The sequence below is a fragment of the Macaca thibetana genome, chromosome 13 (assembly GCF_024542745.1).
Source record: "Macaca thibetana thibetana isolate TM-01 chromosome 13, ASM2454274v1, whole genome shotgun sequence".
NCBI lineage: Eukaryota > Metazoa > Chordata > Mammalia > Primates > Cercopithecidae > Macaca > Macaca thibetana.
Window position 1 is genome coordinate 35259990 of NC_065590.1, and position 21060 is coordinate 35281049.

Below are 21060 nucleotides of genomic sequence, written 5' to 3' on the forward strand. Positions count from 1 at the left end.
AAGCATGACTTGAATCAGGGTCTTACATGGCTTCCTATAAAGTAGACCACTTTCTGGGAAAGAGTGAACAATCTACTAGGTATCCTGTACCCAAGTGCAAACAAAAAGAAAGCAATATTAATATCAGACAGTATAATTCACAACAAAAAAAACCCTTGCAAACGATATTGGTAAGTGATGCAAACTAGATGAGAATATAAGATCCATGAATCTGTGTGTGCTGAATAAAGCATCAAATGTACAAGTACAAAAAGGTTAAGTATTAAAGAGAAATTGAATAAAATCACAGCCATAAAAGAACACCAAATATGCTCGCCATTTCTGAGAAATCAGGTAGACTGGCATTTCAGGAAGAAGATAGAATGATTAAAAATTATTATTAAACTTTGGCTTCATAGATCTATATCAAAATGTGTTCCTAGAAACAGAGAATACATATTCATTTCAAATGACCAAGAAACAATTACAAAATTTGATCATATCTTAGGCCACAAGGAAAATCTCATTAAAATCTAAAAAGCAGAAATAGTACAATGCACAAACTCAAACCACAATGCAGCAAAACTACACTTTAAAAACAAAAGGAAAAACAAAGAAACAAACTGAAGCCACTCTAGAGGGGTGTAAAATCTTTTAACAGCCCTAGAGTCAAAGAGGAAATGAAGACTGCAACTAATGAATTAGGAAACAATGAGAGCCACAGCAAAGAGAACATACAAAGCTCTAAAGAGCAAAATATAGAGAGTTTTTATGTTTTTCTCATTAAACAGAAGGAAGAAATTAAATGAACTAAGTTCTCAACTCAAAAAAGCAAGTAAAAGGGCAAAGTCCACAAAACTATGAAAAGTTAGAAGAAAGATTTGAAGATAATAAATTAGATGATGATAAAAATAAAAACTATGGATCTGAGAAATCTAAGAGTTGGGTCTTTGAAAAGACTATAATTAGGATAATAATTACAGTATTTATTGGGCATTCAACTAACAGTCAGGTACTATTATGTATTAGTCAGGATTCTCCAGAGAAACAGAACTAATAGACAAGAGAGACAGCAAGAGAGAGAGAGAGAGAGAGAGAGGGAAAGAGAGAGAGAGCGAGAGAGAGAGAAAGAGAGAGAGAAAGAGAGATTTATTTTAAAGAATTGGCTCACCCTGGATGTGGGGGCTAATGCTTGTAACCCTAGCACTTGGGGAGGCTGAGGCAGGGGGATCCCTTGAGCCCAGGAGTTTAAGACCAGCCTGGGCAATATAATGAGACTTTGTTTTGACCAAAAAAAAAAAAAAAAAATTAATTAGCTGAATGTAGCGGCAGGCACCTGTAGTCCCAGCTACTGAGGAGACTGAGATGGGAGGATTGTTTGAGTCCAGGAGTCCGAAGCTGCAGTGAGCTGAGATTGGGCCACCGCAGTCTGGGTGACAGAGTGAGACCCCGTATTGAAAAAAAAAAGAGAATTGGCTCACATAATTATGGAGGCTGAGAAGTCACAGAATTTGCTGTCTGCATGCTGGAGGCAAAGAAAGCTGGTGGTATAGTTTCAAGGCCTGAAAGCCAGAGAGCCAATGCTGTAGATTCCAGTCTGTCTGATGGACTGAGAACCAGGGGCATTAAGGGCAGGAGAAGATCAATGTCCCAGCTCAACTTTTTGGGCAGAGAGTGAGTTGATCCTTCTTCCACCTTTTATTCTATTCAGGCCCTCAATACATCAAACGCTGCCCACTCACACTGGAGAGGGTCATTTGCTTTGCTCTGTCCACCAATTCAAATGCTAGTCTCTTCTGGAAACACCCACATTAGGCACACCCAGAAATACTATTTAAACGATATCTGGGCATCCCATGGCCCAGTCAAGTTGGTTCAGAAAATTAACCATCACACATGATAAGAACTTTAACGTTGGCCCATTCAGTTCTCACAGTTGCCTCATAAGGTAGGAAGTATAGTTAATCCTGTTGCACAGATGGGAAAACTGAGGCTTTGGAAGTTAAATGTTGTATCTCAGATCTGTCCACCACCAGAACCCATGCTGTTAGTCATTATAAAACTGCCTCTAGCAGGGCAAATCAAAGAGGAAAGAGATGGCAGCCACAGACACACAGCACAGTGAAGGAGAGAGGCATCCATCCCTATAGAGGAGAATTAAAAGTTAGGAGAAAACACTACATACAATTTGATGAATAGGATAACTTTCACTTATTCTTTCTTTATTGCAAGTTTTTGTTGACATAGTCAGGATCACACACCTCGTTGAGTTTTGTATCCTTTCTTTATCTCTTTTTATGTAGAAATAATTTCAAACTGAAAGTTTATAAGAACAGTACAAATAACTTTTCCTCCTTAACCATTTCAGAGCAATTTGCTAATAGGATGTCTCCATACGCCCCAATATTTGAATGTGTATTTTCTTAAAACAAGGACATCTTTCCACAGAATCACAACATGACCATTAGAATAGAGAAAATAATATGAATACGTTACTACCATCTAATCCACTGACTTCATTCAAGTTTTGCCAGTTGTCTCAATAATATCAATAGCAAGCAGATCTAATCCAGTAAGACTGATTCTTCAGTCTTTTCTTGACTCTCTTAACCTTATACTTTTGAAGATTTGACTTGCCTGATGCCTCCTAATGATCAGATACAAGTTCTGTATCACATGCTTCTCAATGCATCCTATCGGGGGTCACATAATTTCAATTTGACCTCGATCACTTAATTAAAGGACTGCCTTCCACTGTCGAGTGACTCTTTTTCCCTTTGTAATCAATAAGTACTTTGTAGGAGGTGCTTTGAGATTTATGTAACTATCTCATTCCTCATCCACAGTTTTAGCATCCATTGATGTTTCTTGGCTGAGTCATATTACTGTGAGGGTTGTCAAATGGTGATTTTCTAAATCTATCACCCCTTCTGTATAGTTGGCATTCTACTCTCAAGGACAGATTTCTCTCTTTTTCCCATTTATATGTTCATTTATTTATCTATATCCGCATGGACTCAGGGATTCCTATTTTATTCAATGGTTAAAAAAAAATCAGTTACTATTCTTAAGTATCATGTCAAGTTATCCCTGATTTGGCTGTGGGAGTGACTTCAATCTGGTTTCTATGTCCGTTTGACCTGGACTCATCATTCTCTGAGCACTTCTTTACTTTCTGGCACAACATGATGTTCCAGGCTCACTGTGTACTTTTTCTGCCCCAGTCCTGGAATCCACCATTCCTTCAAAAGCCCTGGTTCCTTTTAATGGATAAAGGTACTTAAAAACAAAGATTTGGGCATTATGTGTGCTCAGTGCTATTAGGATGTTTCAGTACACAGAGTTGAGAAATCTGTGTATGTCTATCTGTCTATATCATCTATCTATCTACCTATATCATTTATCTGTCTCTATCATCTCTCTCTATTATCTGTCTATCCATCTATCATCTGTCTATCTATCTATCTATCTATCTATCTATCTATCTATCTACCTACCTACCTACCTATCTCCTATCTATTATAGGAGCTACCAGTGATTTCCACCTCCTGGTATTCAAGTTCTTATATAATCCCCTCCCCTTGAGTGTAGACTTGGCCTACTGATTCATCTCTAACAAATAGAATATGATAAAAGTGATGGGATGTCACTTTCAAGTTTAGGTTACAAAAAGATTGACTTCCAACTTGGGCATTCTGTCTTGCTCAAGGGAAGACCCCTGCCGTTTGTGAGCTGTCTTCTGGAGAGGCTCACAACCAACAGCCAGTGAGGAAGTGAATCCTGCCAACCACATGAATGAGTGTGGAAGCAGATCTTCTGCTAACAGAGCCTTCAGATGAGACTACAACCCTTGATGACAGCCTTATGAGAGACCTTGAGGCCCCTGGCTGTGCTATGCCTAGATTCTTGCTATACAGAAATTATGAGATAATAAATATGTCTTATTGTTTTAAGCCAGTAAGGTTTGGGGTAATTTATTATACAGAAGTACAAAACTAAATACACACAAATACATATATTTATTTCTATATTGATGTATTGAAAACAGTGAGTTCACACCCATAATCCCAATTCCAATTCGACACCACAGGATTAATTCTAGCTTTCTTCCTCTTCCATAGTTGTAACTCCCTTCTCTGATAATGGGAAACTTGGCCATCATTATTATTAATATATTTACTTATTGAGTCAGTCTCTTCCCCTGACCCCACTTATAAGCATTTTTCTCTCACTGTCACCCCTCACCCCATGCAGTCTTCTTCTTCACCCTGCTCATATCCTGACACCCCAACTTAGAGCCGTGGTCACCACCTAGCCTGTATGGAGCCCTATCTTGTTCAGTCTCACCTAATGGCTTCTGGAAGAATAATTCAAGAAGGGAGAGAGAAAGAGGCAAGGAGGCTGACAGGCAATTTTGATATAGAATGTCAAAATTGATTTCAAAAAAGATAGAAAGACAATAGAGAAATAAGCTTGAAATAAATTGAAAAATAATTAGAGACCTGCTCATCAAAAGATATTTCAGACTCTCAAGCAGTAAATCAATCCTGTGCTATTAAACTGTTCTAAGACCCAGAGAAAGAATTAGTATCTCAAATCATTTTACAAAACCAGCAAAATTATGGCATCAAAACCAACTAAAGAAACAAAAAACTACACATAAACAATAGTAAACTGAATTCAGCAATAGATTTCAAGATAAGTGCATGACCAAATAGATTTAACTCCAGGAATGCAGGGTTAGGTCAATCTTAGGAAATACCTTCACTTAAAGTTATAAGTAGAAGGAGATATATGGATATAACAGTTAATATCAAGAGGATTTGTTTTTTAATTCAGACTCTTTTCCAGAGAGTCTGAATTAAAGTCAGGACTTTTTTGGTTGCAAGTAACATAATCCAAGTCAAGATTAAGCAGACACAGATGTCAATAAGCCAAAAAAAAAAAAAAAAAAAAAGAACAGAATAAGTGTTAGAAAGGAAAACACAAAACTGTTTTTCATATCTATCTATTACAGAATAAATATTCTAATCAACAACTTTCCCATCAATCAACAATAACCAGCTTGAAAAAATAATGGGGAAAAAAATCCCATCTACAATATTGACAAAGACCATTCGGTACCTGGAGAATTAAATCCAGTAATGTCTTACCTATGGAAGAAATGTAGAACACACTACTTAGGGCGATGAAAAGGTGACTTGAGCAAGGGAAGAGATATGCATTGTTCTTGGATTAAAAGATATATTTATAAAAATAATCATCTGCCTTAAATAAATCTATAAATTGAATGCAATTCCAATGTGACCATTTTTAAAATTCAACAAAACCATTCTAAAGTTGAGTTGGAAAAATTAATGAAAGTGAGGAATTTTCGAAGATATTGCCTACCAGATACTAAGAACTTAATTTAGTTCTTACACTGTATGTAGCACTGAGGTTTTTCACAAGCATTGTGGATTCTATTTACTCCTCCCCAAAACTCAAAAAAGTACAATAGCCTGCATCTTAGCAATGCTAAAAATGTTTTCCAATATTACAGAAGTACTAAATATCAGGAGTCTATATTTGAACCCAGGACTCATTACTTTCAAGCTTAAAGTTTAACTACCATGCTAATTAAACATATTACAAAGCTAGAGAAATTAAAACCACCTGGTATAGAAGAGGGCTCAACTGAACAAATTAATAGGAAAAAAATTGTACACATATCTCATTCCTACCATAAGAATAAAATTACAGATGTATTTTTTCTTACACTTTATTTCTTCTGTGATTTATTATGGTGAACATTATAAGAAATAATTTGTTTGTTTTATTGCTTTTTTCAAAGGAAGAGTTATTGAATATATTTAGCAATTCTATTACTTTTCCCATCCTTATTTCCTTTTATACCTTTTGTTCTTATTTAAATTTCTTGAGCTGAATGCTTAATTTTTTATTTAGTAATGAAGCATTTTTTTTGCTGATTTATTTTCCTAATAAACTTTGTATTTTCTTTAAATTCTGAAAAAAATCCTATGGGGAAATTTATCTGAGTTTTATTAAATTTGCAGTGAGATGACACTTTTACATATTGAATCTTCCCAATGAGGAGTATGTTCCTCCATTCATTCAAGTCCTCTTTTACGTCTTTCAGCAAAACTATAAAAGTTTTTTTCCTATGGGTCTTGCACAGTTTTCAATAGTTCATGCCAAGGAAATCTTTTCCCCTAACTAGCTATTGCTATTTTATGAGAAAACTCTTGACTTCGTTGACTGAATTCATAACTGATTCCCTTATAAACTCTCTTCTGCAACTTCCCTAGAATGTTCAAGGTAAAAAAAAATTATTATATACAAATCATAATCATTTCATTTCCTGTTTCTTAGTTACTTGGTTCTTAAATAATTGCATTAGCTAAAACCTCTACAACAAAATCAACTAATAGTGATTATGGTGGGCATCTTTGTCTAGCTTTTGATTTTATTATTTGTAAATGTTCAAATATTTCATTTTTAATTGCCCTTTTTATTTTGAAATATCTGCAAATGTACATGCAATTGTAAGAATATATACAAAGAGACCCCATGCGCCCTTTACCCAGTTTCACACAAACTTGTATCTTAAAAAATTAGAGTCATAACCTTGTGATAACTTGATCTAATTCACTCATCTTATTAAGATTTTCCCAGTTCTTGTATTCGTTTGTGTGTGTGTGTGTATTTTAACTCTATAGAATTTTAGCACATAAATAGTTATATTCACCACCACAGTAAAGATACAAGTCCATCATCACAAGGGCCCTTCAAGTGGCTCTTCTACAGCCATATCTACCTCCCACCCCTTAACCCCCTTTACCCTGTCCCTGACCCCTGCCAGCCACTTATCTGTTCTCCATTTCTATAATTTTATCATTTCAAGAAAATTATATACAAGAAATCATACAGTAGTAACCTTTTAGGATTGGCATTTTTCACTCATCATACTTCCCTGGCAATTCATCTAAGTTGTTGTATCAATAGTTGGTTCAATTTTACTGCTGAGTGGTATTCCACATATGGAGGTACCACAGTTTGTTTAACCACTCACCAATTGAGGACATGGGGATTATTTCCAATTTGGGGCTACTATCAATGAAGCAACTAATGATGTTGGCCAGGTCCGGTGGCTCACGCCTGTAATCCCAGCACTTTGGGAGGCCAAGGAGGGCGGATCACGAGATCAGGAGATTGAGACCATCCTGGCTAACACGGTAAAATCCCATCTCTACTAAAAATACAAAAAAATTAGCCAGGCATGGTGGCGAGCACCTGTAGTCCCAGCTACTCGGAATGGCCTGAACCCGGGAGGTGGAGCTTGCAGTGAGCTGAGATCGTGCCACTGCACTCCAGCCTGGGCGACAGAGCGAGACTCCATCTCAAAATAAATTAAAAAAAAATAAAGCAACTAATGATGTTGAATATTATTTCATGTGCTTATCTGCCATCTGTGTATTCTCTTCATGTGAAATGTCTGTTTATGCCTTTTCCTCATTTTCTAATTGGATTTTTTTTTTTTTTTTACTGTTGAGTTTTGAGAGTTCTTTGCATACTCTAGATACTAGTATTTGTCAAATATGTAGTTTGCAAATATTTTCTCCCAGTCTGTAGCTTGTCGATTTCTTCTCTTCTCATGGGTTCTTACGGAGAAAAAGCTTTCAATTTTTAAAAGATAAGATTTATCATTTATTTGCTGTATGGATGTGATTTGGTGTCAAATTTAAGAACTCTTTTCCTAGCCCCAGATCCCAAGATTGTCTTCTATTTTTTTCTAAAAGTTTTATGCTTTTATGTTTTACATTTAGGCCCATGATAAAGCATTTGACAAAATCAAACACGCACTCAGGATAAAACTCTCAGCAAATTAGGAATAGAAATAAATTACCTCAACTTGATAAAAAGCATCTATTGAAAAACCTATAACTAATCACAGTATTACCATAACACTTAATGGTAAATGAGTGAGTGCTTCTTCCTTTGGATCAGCAACAAGGCAAGAATGCGCTCTCACCACTTGTGTTCAGCATAGTACTGCAAGTCCTAGCTCCTGCAATAAGGCAAGGAAAAGGAATAAAGCGCTTATAATTAAGAAATAAAACGGTGTCTACTTGCAGATAACATGACTGTCTATATGAAAACTGCATGGAATGTACAAAAAAACTATAATAATATGTGAGTTTAGTAAGGTTACGGGATATAGTATCAACAAAAAAATTAATTACATTTCTACAAAATAACAACGAACATATAGAAACGAAAATGTAAATCATAGCGTCATTCACAATCACTCAAAAAAATAGGCAAACATTTACCAAAGTATGTATGATAAAAATTATGAATCTGTAATTAAGGATTTATATGCTAAAAATTATAAAATATTGCTCAAAGAAATCAAAGAAAATCTAAATAAATGGAAAACCATAGCACGTTCATGCTCCTGTTATGACTCAACATAGTAAAGATAGCAGTTTTATCCAAATTGGTTTCTAGATTTAATGCAGTTCCTATCAAAATCCAGCAAGATTTTTTTGTAGACATAAACAAGCTTATTCTAAAGTTTGTGTGGAAGGCACGGGCCCTAGAATAGCTAAAACAATCTTCAGAAAGAAGACTTGTGTGACAATCATTAACTCAGTTCCATGCTGAACATCTTCCAGTAAAATTTTTAAAAGAAAAAATGTGGATCACAGACTCCTACCCACAAAGATAAAAACTGGAAATATTGCTATACTTTCTATTGGCAATTAATGTTGCAGATCAGGAGTCTGAGGTCATCTTAACTTGTAGATAATCTATTTTTTCACTTCTTAATTCCTATAGAATATTTTATCCTAGTAAATATTGTTATATCCTTTTAGAATTTTATGATTACATAATTTTATCTTATGAGTTAATATCCTATTTAATAGAATTACTTTTATAATTTGTCTAGATGAGATCTCCTTTTATTAAATCATCTATAATATAGTAAAACATTTCTGAACACATACTTGGATTCCTTTTTGGCTTCTAAGAAATTAAAAAGGAATTGTTTTGACTGATCACTGTCTTTGTTCCAGTTATCCTGGTTTTTCCCCAACAGCAATACCTGCTACTGTTATCCTCAGTATCTGCAGGGATTCGTTCCAGAACACTCCCCCCAGATACTGAAATTGGCAGATGCTCAAGTCTCTCATATACGATGGTGTAGTACTTGCGTATAGCCTATGCATATCCTCCAGTATACTTTAAATAATCTCTAAATTACTTATAATACATAATACAATGTAAATGCTATGTAAATTAGTTGTTATCTTGTGTTGTTTTTATTATTGTATTGGGTTTTTTTTTTTTTTTTAATTATTTTTGATCCACAGTTGGTTGAACCTGCAGAAACAAAAGACCAACTGCATTCTTTGTTCAGGTGCTTGCACTAGTCAGGGATCTTACTTCCAAGCAACACAAATTAACTCTGGCTGTCTTCATCATGAAATAATTTATTAAAAGGATATTGGGAATCTTACAAAAATATCAGTAAGATCAAGACCCAGGCTTAGAAAATGAGCAGTACAGTACGAGGCTCAGCAGCAGCCAGAGTGACAGCCACGTTACACACAGAACACATTTAGTGAAGACCCTAGGTATGATACCACTGAATGCTAGGGGCATGGCCTGCAGCATTACTGCAGCTTGCTCTGTGGCTTTTGCTGCCCTGGACTTCATGCTGTCAACCTCAAAATGAATTCTTCCTTGTTCTTTCATCTCTGTGCTACAAACTTCCTTTTCAGAGTCCTGGATGGGTGTGCCTGATTGACTGGCATCATTCACGTGCTGGTACCCTAGCAAGCAGCCTGAGAAAATGTGATTCTGCCCTTTTCAGAGTCTACATATAAGGCAGTTTCTGTCACCACAGCACCTAACATGGAGGATTCCAAAAACACAGAAAGGGAGTCCCACTATGACCTTGGTTCCCTGTCCTCCATCCTCTCATTTGTTGTTTTATCTCTCTATCCATTCATACTTTCTGGGAGAACTACTCATGTTTGTCTTCCACATCATTATTCCCATTTTCCACAGTGTTAATTCTGCTCCTCACACCCTTTGGTGTGAATAGTAAGTCTTTTAGTTTCTTTCTCATCCTTCTTTGAACCTACAATTCCCAGGTGGGTTGACCACAAAGATGGCTGCCAACAATTCCTCCTGAAGCTGTATGCACATGTACCTCCTCCCAAGACAGGAGATGATTTCCCTTCCCTTTCATCTCGGCTGATCTTGTGACTTAATCTAACCAATAGAATTAGTGGAACTAATGTTTCAGAAGATTTCCGATCCTGGATCTGGCACTTTCTACTTTCTCACTTGGGAGATCCAGCTGCCATACAAAGAAACTCAAGTCACACGACAGAGAGAGGGTCCCACAGTTCTCTAGCTACCAGGTGCCAGATGTGCATGTGAAGCCATCTGAGACATTCCAGCCACAGCCCAGTTCTCAACTGCTACCACCCCTTGGAGAAGGCCATGGAGAGCAGAATTGCAAATAACCCTGTCCTAATTCTTCCCCACAGAATTGTGAGCAAACAAAATGGTGTGTTTTAAGCCACTACATTTTAGGGCCACTCATTACATCACAATAGGTAACTTGACACACTTTTACATCTTTCCTAGTTCCCTTTCCATCTCACTTTGTCATCTTTTTATCTCATCTTACTACATCTTGGTCTTCTCCCTTCTTACGATTTTCTTTAGTTATTCGTCATAGAGATCACTTGTTTTTTTGTTTTTGTTTTTGTTTTTTTTGCAAGTTAGCGAGGGCTCCAGACAATTTTCTAAAATTGTCTTATAGTTACTCTCTGCACTTCTGAGTCATCAGGATGAGGTTTCCTTCTCATGCTTTGCCCTTTGCCTTTTTTTAATAGACCAAGTTGAATGTTTTCCTTTTGTATTCATTTTCAAAATAAAGGAAATACACCAAGACTCTGTTTTAGCGATGGACAAAACATACAGATTTCCCTTGGTTCCACCACTGCCCATTTGTAATCAGTAGAGTCCCCTTCTTATATCTATAGCAACAGGGCTTTTGCGGGCTCTGTATCCACAGAGGTCTCAGCCCAACTACCAGGGGCTGGTTTCTGGGTTTTCTTTTAATACAGTGCTACTGTACTGTGGTGGAGTCTTTTTTTCCTTTCTATCCCAGCTAGGTAAGCATATGGAGGATTCTTATCCCGCTCCTGAAACTTCCTGAAACATTGTGCCTAGGATTCCCCACATGCCTTGCTACCAGGTCTGTGTGTCCTCATCCACAGGCATGGAGCTGCATATGAGGGTCGTACACTTCCTAAAATGCAAAACACCCCTTTGGGGTCACCCCATATCACCCTGTTGTTTTTCCAGCAGTTGCAGTCTCCAAATGAATATAGAAACATTAGTGGAAAGGCAGAATAAGTGGCACCCACGCAGTAGTGGGTCAGCTTCCTAGTTTTTTTTTTTTTTTTTTTTTTTTTAATTATTATTATACTTTAAGTTCTAGGGTACATGTGCACAAAGCTTCCTAGTTTTTAAATTAGTTTGGTCTCAGAGAGGCTTAGGGCAACTAGAGCAGGAGTAAAGAGGTATTCTGCTTTCTTTCAAGAGGAGCATCAGAATGTCACTTATTTCTGGTTTTGTGATACAGCTTTATCTGTATCACATTTAGTAAATTCCTTCTATAATCTGACCATACGTTGTACATCAGCCTTGCTTTTCAATGATGTTAAACATTGTCATGTCTTCCCACGTTGTCATAGATTTTTAGAGAGAAGGTCCTGGAGGCCACATCAGAGACAGCCAATTGAAAGTTCAAATTGATTCATTTTAATTAATTAATTGTAATTGACACTAGGAACCCTGCCTTCATTAAAATCATTAGCAGTCAAGAAAGACTATCTGATAGAGGTCCGTATTAGAGCTGCTGGAGAAATTGCATGAGTAGCAATAATCCTAAGAAGACATTGTGCAGAAAGAATTTTAATTCCACTTCTCAAAAGATGCACATGTCCTGTGGAGAAAAGATTGGGAAGGAACATGTCTGAACTAAAGGAGAGGCTTGATGGAAAAGTTTCCTTAGCCAGAGACAAGACACTGAAGCAGGAAATTATGGATCATCACAGTGTCAAACTTTAGGTTTGAACTATATCAAGGTAGGGATCCTGAACGCTACAAATGGGATGTTGAAGTCAATCAGTACTTAAATTTGGGCCAATAAATTTTCAAACCACAGACCCTCCTGAATCTAAGTATAGAGAGAGCAGAAGTAAGAAACCATTCTAAAATCAGGGTATTGAGTGAAAATCTGCAGATTATATCATGTGACGCAGCCCCAGGCTCTCATCCCCCCTTGTTTTTGTTGTCTGTTGATACATAACAACCATCCCAAAATCCAACAGCTTAAGACAACAAGTGTTTTATTGCTTACAATTCTGTAGATTGGCTGCACCCAGCTAAATATAATCATATGCCACTTAACAATGGGGATAGTTCTGAAAAATGTGTCAGGCAACTTTGTTGTGAGAATCATAGGGTGTACCTTATATAAACCTAGATGGTAGACCCTGCTACACACCTTGGCTGTAGGGTATGGCCTACTGATCCTAGCTACAACCCTGTACAGCATATCAATGTACTGAACACTTGGCAATTAGAACACAATGGTTAAGTATTTGTGTATCTAGACATATCTAAGCATAGAAAAGGTACAGTATAAAAGATAAAAAGCAGTCATCTGTATAGGGTACTTACTATAGTGGAGCTTGCAAGACTGGAAGTTGTTCTGGGTAGGTGAGTGAGTGAGTGAGTGTTGAGAGAATATGAAGGCCCAGGACATTACGCTTCTGTAGACTTTATAAACACTGTGCATTTAGGCTACACTAAATTTATTTAAAGTATTTTTCTTCCTTTAATAATAAATTAGCTTACTGTAACTTTTTTACTTTATAAACTTTTTAAATTTTTTTAACTTTTTGAGTCTTTTATAATAACACTTAGCTTAAAACACATTGGACAGCTATACAAAAATATTTTTTCTTCATAGTCTTATAAGCTTTTTCTATTTAATTTTCTTTTTTTCTTTTTAAACTTTTTTGTTAAGACGCAGACACAAACACACACACACATGGGCCTTGGCCTAGGCCTACACAGGGTCAGGATTATCAACATCACTGTCTTCCACCTCCACATTTTGTCCCACTCGAAGGTCTTCAGGGTCACTAAAAGGCACGGAGCTGTCATCCTATGATAACAATGCCTTCTTATGAAATACCTCCTGAAGAACCTGCTTGAGGCTGTTTTACTGTTAATTTTTTTTTAAGTAAGTAGGAGTAAACCCTAAAATAACAATACAAAGCATGGTATACTAAATACATAAACCAGTAACAAAGCTTTTTACTATCATTATCAAGTTATCATGTACTGTACATAATTGTAAGTGCTAGGCTTTTATATGACTGGCAGCATAATATGTTAATTTACACCGGCGTCACCACAGACATATGAGTAATGCATTGTGCTACAACGTTATGATTGCTACAGTGTCAGTAGGTGCCAGGAATTTTTCATCTCTATTATAATCTTGTGGGACCACTGTCATATATGCAGTCCATAATTGACCAAAATGTCATTAATGTGTGCATAACTATAATTCTTCTACATGAGGCAATGTTGGCTGGGCGCTATCATCATCTGAGGGATCAACTGGGCTAGAACATCTAAGACGACTAACTCAAATATCTGATACTTTGGTTGGTCTTGCTTGAAGGCTAGAGTCTGTTGGGGTGCTGGGATGGCTAGGCCTCTTTCTCCACATAATCTCAGGGCCACCTCCTTTATGCTTGACCTCTTTACTTGGCCTCTTTAGGAAGATAGCTAGACCTCTCACATGGTGTTAAAAGGATTTCAAAATTAGGAGCTTCCATTAAATTAATTCCATTAAATTAAATTAAGGCTTAGAGGATTAGATTCCAAAAGTAGATGCTACCATGTCTTCTTAAGGCTTCGTCTCAGAACAATTATCATATCACTTCTACCATATTCTACTAGTAAAGCAGTCACAAAGCCAACTCAGTTTGAGGAAGAGAGAAAATAACTCCACCATTTAAAAGGAGAATTCCAAAAGCTCATTGGCCATCTTCAATGTACCAAATCAACAAAGTTACAGAACGCTAGCAGCATCCATATGGTATAAGTGAGGATAATTTAAATTTTTAAAAAATTTTTGGTAGGGAAATTAAATTACCTTAAAGAATAGATCTGTTGGAGGTTCATAACAAGACTCTGAGCTATCCGACTACCTGTTCACAAGCCCTACCTTCTTTCCCAGCTTTTGATTCACTTTTTCATCCTCACTTCTAAATATAAATGGATAATCAGATATTTCCAGACATCTGGGGGAAATCCTCCATGTGAGAAACATAATTTCTTTTCTTGCTGTCTTTGTTTCTTCTGAGCTCTCTTTTATTTGGATGCTATAGCCTCCAAATAAAATAAATGGAATGCCTCAAAAATGTATATAATTAACATTTTTAAGGAGATAAAAGAGAAAATTGCATCAATGAAATATAAAGCATATCTATAAAAACAGAACAACCAGACAACAGTGAAGAACCTTTGAAAATTAAACATGTGAATAAAAAATTAATAGGAGAGTTGAAGGATAAAGTTAAGAAAGTAATTTTTGTTATAAAGTAGAGCAAAATGACAAGGATGCAGACAATATAATAGAAGATTCAAAAATTAAAGAATAAATTCAGAAGACTCAATTTTCAACATCTGGACATTCCAGAGTAAAGAAATAAAATGGTACAAAAGAAACTATTAAAAGAAACAAGGAAAGGAAGGAAAACCTCACATGAGGATCCATCATCATGACATTTTAGAACACCGGGGATAAAGAAAACATTCTAAAAGCTTTTTGAGAGAAAAGATAGCCCAAACAAAGAACTGAGAACAAGAATGAAAGGAGTTTTCAACAGGAACAATGGAAGCTGGAAACTCTAAGTGTGAACTATTCTCAGCCTACAATTCTCTACCTATATTTCATCTAGACTGTGGGTAGAATAAAGACATTTTCAGGGATTCAGAGTCTTCTGACATTTCCCTCTGTTGTGCCATTTCTCAGGAAGCTATTGGAGGATATGCATCCCCAAAGCAAGGGGTAAAACAGGAAAGAGGAAAACATACATGGGATCAAAGAAACATGGAATAAACATAAGAGAGGGTCAAAGGGAATGCCAGGATGTTAGTGAAAGGAAGAGGCAGGATGAGGCTGTGCAAAAGCCATACAGCAGTGAGTCCAGTTGGAGCAGTAGATCACAGAGTGCAAGAAGACATGATTTCAGAGGGAAGAGAATACAAGTGGTGAGTTATCTGGTAGGTTTGACCTATCTGATAGGTTTAATCAGACTATACCATTTGTGTCAACCAATCATAAAATTACATTAAAAGGTACTTTACAAAGCTGTGAAAGGTTGTGAAATTAATCAGATGTTAAAAGGCAAGTAAACAAATGAAAAACTGAAACAATCATTAACTTCAGGAAAAACTAAAAGTTGTCCAAGAATGAAAGTGTAATCAGACTATACCATTTGTTTCAACCAATCATAAAATTATATTAAAACGTACTTTACAAAACTGTGAAAGGTTGTGAAATTCATCAGATGTTAAAAGGAAAGTAAACAAATGAAAAACTGGAGCAATCATTAACTCCAGGAAAAAACAAAAGTTGTGCAAGAATTAAAGTATAATCAGACTATACCATTTGTGTCAATGCTAAGCAAAATGTATAGACATAATAATGAAATCTCTGAAAATGATTTTAACTAAGAATTGACATATAATGATCTTAGGAGAATAGACGCGGAAGAGTGTTTATAAATGAGCTTAAATTTCCATCAATCATGATATAAAGTCAATAACGTCTGAAATTGGTGGACAAAAAGAAAGCAGTGTGTCCATTTAGGTTACAAATATGGCTACAAATACCAAAAGAAGCACTTTAAAAAGTTTAAAATATTTCTTGCTGGGAAGTAAGATGGGAGAAGAATGGTTAAGTGCAGTCTTGAGGGGAGTTAACAGAGCCCTTTGCTGTAGCATCCAAATAACCTGCTCCTTATCCTACAGCCACTTCCCTTTCCCAGCCAGACACCCCATGCCCAATTATAGCTCCTTGCAACCCATTTCCACTCTGTCACAAATCCCTTTCCACATTAACTACCCCCACCACCACTCCAGGCTCAGATATTGCCCAGACACACTTTACTGTCTGTTTAAACTTATGATTAAGTCTTTGAGACAAACATGTTTGTTGTCTGCAAGTCCCAAAAGAAAGTGCAAATGAGGAACTGTAAAAAACTAAAAATCTGGGACCAATAAGATCAGGGGAAAGGTTTTTCAGCATAACACATGGGAGGCAAGTGGGCCACATTTATTCGAGTTTTAAAATATTGTTAATCTAGTATGGATAGTCATGTTTACTGGTTCATACTGCTTCCCAAATCCGTCTTTCAGGTCTCACCTTCAGTATGAAATCTTCTTAACCTCCCAACTTGCAGAGTCATCTCCTTTTCAGGGCAGCAGTACCTTCAGACTTATCTAACCCACAGCCCATTAAATCTCTGGGTGTTTCTCCAGACAGCTTTGGGAGAGAAAGCACTAGACTATGCCTTTCTATTTACTTTAAATCATAACAGTGTGCAATGAGGGCATTTAAAGACCCCCAAACAGGGGCTGAATTTGTTGAATTGCTTGACTCACCTCTCAGCAAATGCCTTCCCATGTGTCCTCTTCCCAACTGAATTGTGAGCTGCCTGGGAAAGCCAGTGCCTGGCTCTTCATATCTGTGTTCACAGCTCAGAGCACAGCAGGGCCACTTAGTAGGTTCTAATAAATGCTTATTGAACAAATGAATGAATTTAATGATTTGTATATTTTACTGATAGTTCTCGCCCTCATTAGGTGATGCTAGCACAGCAAAGCTTGGTTAAATTACTCTAAGGTAGTGGTTCTTAATGTGTGATCCCTGGACCAGCAGCATCAGTATCACCTGGAAACTTGTTAGAAATGCCAATTCTCAGACTCCACCTGAGACCTGCTGAATCAGAAACATTGGGGGTGGGGCCCAGCAATCTGTGTTTTGACAAGCCCTGCAGGCAATTCTGATGCACACTCAAGTCTGAACACCCCTGCACTGTTTCTTCTCACACCCATAGCTGTATCTTGCAGTGCATTTTCTCACACACAGGTATTAGTGAATGGGGTAAAGTAACCGCTGCAAAAAGTGAAGACTAGCTCAGAGGGGCCCTCATTGCCAGATGGCAGGACTTTAGGCAGATAATTTGTTCTAAAGAAATGTGATCTGATATTTCTAAGTCCTGTTAAGAAATTCCTCTGGCATTCTGGCAGGAACCATGGCCTTCAGCCACGATTAAAGGTAGCCAGGTTAGATAAGAGGAAGGTTGCTGGACCTGAGTAACCAAGGGAGGACCTAGAATCTCACCACTGAAATGCAAGGGAGTGGACAAGATGATTCATGGGGCCACACACCAGACCTAAAGAGCAAGCATTAGATTCCTGTTCAGAACCCATCCTGCCTCCTGAACACCTCTCCTGTCCTGGCAGCCGCTGCTCTTCCCCCACCACCCTTCCCTCGGCCTTCATCCTCCATGGCCAGGCCAGCAGCCAGCTCCAGCAGATTTATGGTTTACCACCATGAATAATGCAGCAGCCTAGCTCTCAAGGCAGAAGCTTCTGGGCAGCCTGTAAATCACTGCTGACACTGTGCCAGGCTCTTAATCAGCTTTCCCCAGGGCACCTCAGCAGAGGGAAAGAGGGCACCCTGGCTGCATCCAGTACCCCATTAATAAGGCCCAATGCTACAGCAGCTGACCCCTCCCTGCAAGCCTCACAGTCCTCACATCATGGCCCTACAGGGGAGAATTCCCCAAGACAGAACAGTAGAAGGACATAGAGGAGACACAGTCTTTAATCTGGAAGCCCCAGCACACACACATGCAAGAGTACTTCTCTAGAGCTCAGGGCCGCAGTGTGAGGCTGTACAGGTCATGCACTCATTGCATAATGGTCCCAGTAGCCCAGATAGCACCCAGCAAGCTTTGTGCTAGCTCAGGGCTATACCCAGCCAGAGGGGGTATCTATTTCTGATTTCCACAAAGGTGTGATCTTTGTCCACAGTTGCAGTGATGAGCGCACACCTAAATTCCCACCTCCTTCCTTGCCCCACCTTCCCTAGCTCAGGACACTTGTCCTGCCTCCTCCTAGAACCCCAGTCTCCGCAGCTGCTTTTCCTTCTCCTGGTCTATAGGCTAAGGTCCTGCCCCCCATGCCCCACCATCTCTAGGCACTGACTGTGTAACAGAATGTTTCAGTGCCATTTGCCCCAGACTCATCACCACCTGTAAACTACTAGGAATGGGACGCCCAGAGCTGACACTGCTGCAGATTGCTGCAGTCTACAGATGCGCAGAGCCGTGGACATGACTTTCCCTGAGACAGCCTGTAGCAGGGTCACCCTGAGTTCCCTGATAGGCAGGTCAGGGCAGCCCCTTGCACCCCTTGCTATGAGTAACCAGACAACAGATGACCCCCAACCAATAGCAGAGTATTCAAATTCTTTCCACTATATTTGCCTTCCAAGTGGTGTACATTTCCCACCAAGACCCCTCAGGCAAGTGTTAACCAAAATCTAGCAGAAACATCTTCTCAGATTAAGGGATAATTCTCAAAATCTGATTCATGAATCTACTAATGATTCTTATTCTTCATTGGGAAGGAGGATATTACTCATAATAAAAGGGTATGTTTGGGATGGGGGTAGGGGGTATGCACAGGGGAGCAGACATCTGAAAATAGAGTTAAGAATTCTAGAAATGCATGAAGTTCCCGAACCATGTCTCCTATCACATGACCCACATGGAAAATTGGACCAAAGCAGAGAGACACAGCTTCCCCAGGGAGGCGGGAAGGCTGGAAAGCAGAGGGCTGAGCGTCCCTGGGAATGGCGATTCCCTTGGACGTGCGGTTTCATGAATGAGCCAGGTTGCCTGCTCTGGGAAGAGCCTCTGAAGCCCCAGAGGTCATGGGGCAGCCCACCCTGGCCACAGCAGGCCATTTCCTGCCTTGGCCACCCTCCCTCCCCCAGCCACTGCTGACTCCAAGCATTACATGACTCAGCACCCAGAGCCACTGACCAGTGAGTTTATCAGCACCCATGGCAAGGCCTAGGTACCCAGAAGTCCACAAGTTCACTAATACCCACTGGCTGCCTGTGAAATGATGCCCTTGTCCTGTTGGAGAAAATGCAGCCCTGCCGTCAGTGGGGGCCTGTCCTGTGGCCACACTGTTGGCCACCACAGCTGAGCACTCAACAGATATTCATCACATAACCACAGCAGCCAGGACTCCATGGGGGAGCCAGGCCTATGGTCCTTTTTCTAGTTATGAGTCTGACCATCATTTAGTCATTCCACAAATGCAGCTGAAGCCTGCTCTGCACCAGGCGCTGGTAGCATATGGTGCACAGAGATAAATAATAATGGCTACCATTCAGAGAGCATTGCTGGGTCCCTGGCACTCTTCTAAGCGCGCTACATGTATTAGCCCTTGTAAGCCTGACAGCCACTGTGTAAGATAGGTATTACTATATTATTCATAGTATCTTTATTTTACTGGAAACTGAGGCACAGAGAGGTTAAGTAATTTGCCCAAGGCCACATAGCAAAGTGACAAAACAGGTTTTGAACCCAGACCATCTGGTTCGAGTTCAAGCTCTGAGCAGCAACATATCTTACTTCTGCAGGAACAGGTCTCTCTCAAGAGTTCATCCTTGAGACAGTCAGACAAGGAACCAAAGAATTAGAATATTGAGCACCCTGAGCCAAAAATACTAACTCTACAGGGCCCCGGTGCCCGAAATGGGTGTCAACATAGGGTTGCCAGGGGCACCAGGCCCTTCCCCAGTAGGGAGCAGTCTGTGAAAAATATCAGAGGAATAGAGCCTGGTAGGAAGTGGCAGACTCTCCACAGCTGTAATCTAGAAACAGGTGAGCCATGAGGCTGGAGAGCAAGGCTGAGGCCAGAGTCGAAGCCCTCAGTGCCTCGAAGCCTCTGTGGGCTCTGCTCTGCCTTGTGGGCAATGGTGAGCCACTGACAGTTACAAGCAAGGCAGTAACATAACGTCCCCATACAAAGACAGGCCCTGGCATGGAGGGGGTGCGGCATCTGTGGCTAGCTGTGGCTGAGGACCTAGTGGCTGGCTTCCCCAGGGCCTGGCCTGGCCTTTGCCTGCCCTGGGCCCAGGGTGGGGCTCGGGGAGCCGGCTGGCTGTCTCCAGATGATTAAGGAGCTGGCAGCAGCTCCGTGGTCCAGGGACGCTCCCGCCAGCAACGCATAGTCTTCCCTCTTTTCCTTTTGGCACCAGGAGGGCCTATTGATGTTTATCAGCCCGTGTTTATTATTCTTAACGCTGTTCAGGATGTTCCTCCCGGCTGGGGAGAGTGAGGCAGGCCAGGGAGAGAGCGTGGGGCCAGGACCTTGGCCTCACTGCCACCCAGGGTGTGTGTCAGAGCTGGAAGGCTCACAGCTCAGCCAGCTCAGCAGCCTCATCGACAGATAAAGAAGTTGAGGCCACAGAATGGGAGTGATTTGCCCAAGATCACAGGCAAATTAGGTGCAGCGGATTCTCTGCAAAGAGAACTTAGAGAGCTTGAACTCAGCTCTCTCAGTTCCTACAGCCCCTGAGCAGTGCCTGGTGTTTGGTTCAACACTTCTGACGTGCCTGTGACATGGGTGGGCTCTGGAAGACCAGGTAGGAGTTACGCAGAGAATGAAGGCTGAAATGGGGGTAGGAAGTTCATAGAAAGGGCAGAGAAAACAGCCTGGGCAAGAACTGAGAATATGTAGATCCTTTCAAGGCGAAGATGGGCTGAGGCAGAAAACACGGCTGGAAAAACCAGTAGTACCAACTTTTTTCCAAACTGGAGAATTCCCTGAGAGGCCTCACTGTGCAGGTGCAGTGTGCAGAGGCAGTGCGACCAG

General features: G+C 39.5%; 1 protein-coding gene across 1 annotated transcript in view; it reads left to right on the top strand.

The window, feature by feature from the left end:
- PAIP2B (poly(A) binding protein interacting protein 2B) overlaps positions 1-21060 on the top strand; it is a 577567-nt gene that overhangs the window by 379 nt on the left and 556128 nt on the right. The gene's annotated exons all lie outside the window — the stretch shown is intronic.